At 52.3% G+C, this 3,324-nt stretch overlaps 1 protein-coding gene across 1 annotated transcript in view; it reads right to left on the minus strand.

Annotated features, from left to right (window-relative positions):
- E2F5 (E2F transcription factor 5) overlaps positions 1-3,324 on the minus strand; it is a 15,370-nt gene that overhangs the window by 11,527 nt on the left and 519 nt on the right. The gene's annotated exons all lie outside the window — the stretch shown is intronic.

Genomic DNA, 3,324 nt, shown 5'->3' on the forward strand with positions numbered 1-3,324 from the left:
GCACCCCATCCCAGCGCCCTGCAGCTGCCGAATAAACAGCCGCGTGCATCGGGGCTACCGACCACCCTGCACCGGGATGTGACCTGCCTGGCCATGAAGGAAGCATCTCATTGCACCACCCCGGCTCCCCTGCCCAGGGAACACACAAACAGAACCCTCAGGGGAGAACAGGTACGCTGGAAACCTCCCCTCCAGACACTGAATCCTCTTCTAACAATGTCACCAACGGGAGCCGGGGGTGCCTACAGGTGGGGCACCATTCAAGAGGGAACCCTGGTGGGAGGTGCTCAAGACAATGAACCAGGTGAGATCCCTGACAGCACTGCACCTGCGCGGTGACCCGGCGCTGCCCAGCATCGCCCCCACTCCCTGGCACCTGCGCTGGGACAGTGTGAGCGCTGGAGGGCGGGTCCCAGGTAGCTGTTTGCTTAGGATTAGCTGCAGCTCATTCGCCCAAGAGTATTTTGAGGGCACATGAGGCTCTGAACATGAAACAGTAACTAGGGAAACACCTGTCCCCAGGTTCTCATCTCAGAGCAGGTCGCTGCTCTCTGCCGGGACCACAGCTGTCAGGACACGTGTGCAGTGTTTGGACTGCTAAGCATCTGAATGCACAAACACACAGGTGACACTACCTATGACCAATGCGTTACACACACACACACGCAGTGAAGGTCCTAGCAGTACGGTGGGAGGAACCCGCGTGGCTCAGCACGGCTGCCCATGATATATTTCAATGAGAATTTTAAAAACCTTCAACCGTGCCCCGCAATGTGCTGTCGATGTCAGGATTTTAGCTAATTTCAAACACGGTTAGAGATTATGAACAGAGAGCCTTTTAAAGCCAGTAACAGGACCCCTGTTACAGACCTTTCCCAGGCAGAATCTAAGTCAACGCTCAACTGCGCTGTGAAGCAGTTATCATTCTGTTTCACAGGACAGATTCTGAAAGCAAATGGATACTCAGGTACCAATTGGCATTAATTATATATTCGTGACATACATTTGTGGCAAAACTTTTCAAATGTTTCTAAAAGACTTAAATAAATGGGTGTGCAGTCAAAGGTCCATGCTACCTAACTCCCTGCAGGCGCAGTCCTGGTACCAGAGTCCACCAGCACTGCCCCCGGAGTGAACACATGGTCTGAAAAAGCAGGAAGATCTTCATCTCCATTTACATATTTATTAAAAAATAATAAACGTTAACAAAAAGTGGCACGCATGTCTAAGGCTTGGGACTGCGGCTGACACTGTAGAATGAGGTTTAAAATGAAACAGTCCCACAGAAAACAGGGATGACTCGGGACTGCAGGGGACACGGGATCCTGCGGGAATGAAAAACCGAGGAACTACCTTCCTCCCCGCACAGAGGCCCGCCGAGCGCACGGCCTCTGTAGTGCCAGCTCAGCCCTGGCCCCGGGACTCCCTAGACACCGCAGGCGCGCCCCCCACCCACACTCGGGAGCTTTGAAATGTGTACACTTTCAATTTGTTCCAATTTTTAGTTTTTGATTTTTAATAAACTGCATAAGCTTTTTCAATGGAACTTCATTTTTGATGTTTTACTCGAGAAATGCATGGCTAAAAGGCAGGACTATGTCCTGTTCTTCAGAAGTACATGTCAGAGGTTAGAAAGAGACGGCATCCTGGTGGTCTTGGGTGTTTCATGGCACCCAAGACATGCGAAAGTGAAGGCTGATATAATTTTTCACATTCGCGATACTCACAAAAATTGTTTCTTGAACTGCTTCTTAAAAAATATCAAGTGTATAACTCAAAAGTGTCTATAACTTATGGTGAAATGGACCACCCAAAGTAAGAATATAAGAAAAAAATGATTATAATTTCAAGTTACATCAAAAACGTAATGATAAAAAACAAAAAGGTACAGAAAATGCGTTAATGGTATTTTTCTACGGTGCACAATAAGAAACATCATTGGAAAGACTTCAAAGTAGATTTTTTTAGATATAGATTTTACACATCATATATATGTAAATGAATGCAAAATGTATGTAAATAAACGGTATGTTTTTTCCAGATATATGTAAAAAAGGAATGATACTCAAACTGTTCTCTAGGAATAAAAAATCATTAAAATAATAAGACAATGGTATGCAGAAGCCTCTGACCTTTTAGGAAAATTGTGATTAAATATTAAACCCACTTCCTGCTCACTGACTCCCAGAGAGTAATTTCATGGGCAACTGCAGGAAACAGGAGGAAGCCAAGAACCCAAGGGCACTGGGCACAGCTGCCTCCTCTCCGAGGCAAGTGGAGGGAGAAGCCTTCAAAGTCAGCCCTTGGAGTTCAGTTTTCTCTGGGAAACCCCAAACTTGCAACATTCCTTTTATTCAAGTCAAGGGCTACAGGTGAATTTCTAGGTTTTGAACAGTAGCTGCAAGCTGTGTGTGGTGACATCCTCACGACTACCCGTGAAGAAGGCATTTTAACTTTAGTTCATGACCATTTCAGGAGTAGCTGGAGGGGCCACGAAGCACGTTAGGGCGGGAGGAAGCTCGGGGCAGCACTGGAGACACCACACGTGCAGCCGCCCATTTGTTCAAAGCACAGCCACTGAGCCATGTCACAGCCGCTCCCTGACCCCCGGCGGCACCCAGGGAAGCCGGGGCCTGAAGACACCCCACCCCCGGCCATCTCAGGGGATGCCCGGTGGATGCAGTCAGGTGTGCGTGTGGGCCCCGGGTGCGGGGACAGTGCTGTGTCAGCCTGGGCTCAGGACAGCGCCTGGGGTTCTGCAGTGACTGCTTAGACTTTGCATCATTTGCGTGTTTACAGCCTGGTTCGCACTTAAACTCGGCTTTGGGCTGTCCCCGTGCGTCCCTGGGCGCTGTGCATCTGACCCTGGCTGGGCGGCCAGCTCGGGTGCGTGACCACCGGCCTCCGCTCGCGCGGTCCTTGGAAGGCCCTGAGCTGGAGCCCAAGGCAGGCGCCCCCACGACCCAGGCGACCCTAACGGGACAGAAGAGCCCGCCGGTGACCCTGCAGTCCCACCTTGGAGGTCTGTGCCTCGTGCCCACGAAGTTACACGCCGGAAGCGCCGCCCCACGCAGGGCCGGACACTCACTCCGTTAGCGGCGGGGCGGGCCCGAGGGGAGGGTCAACCGCGCTCGCTCTGGTTCGGAACAAGCGCCCACGGTGGCCCCGGGCAGCCCATGGAAACCACCGCGTCCCAACAGCGCGGTGGCCCGGGCGGCTCTTTGTGGACAGCGGGTCGGGCTGGGCCACGCGGCGGGTCGGGTGTTCGGCCAGCTTCCTTCCCCACACCCCGCAGCCCCGTCGCCGCCCCCGCGCCCCTCCCCC

Source organism: Myotis lucifugus, unplaced genomic scaffold (assembly GCF_000147115.1).
Source record: "Myotis lucifugus unplaced genomic scaffold, Myoluc2.0 scaffold_631, whole genome shotgun sequence".
Classification (NCBI taxonomy): domain Eukaryota; kingdom Metazoa; phylum Chordata; class Mammalia; order Chiroptera; family Vespertilionidae; genus Myotis; species Myotis lucifugus.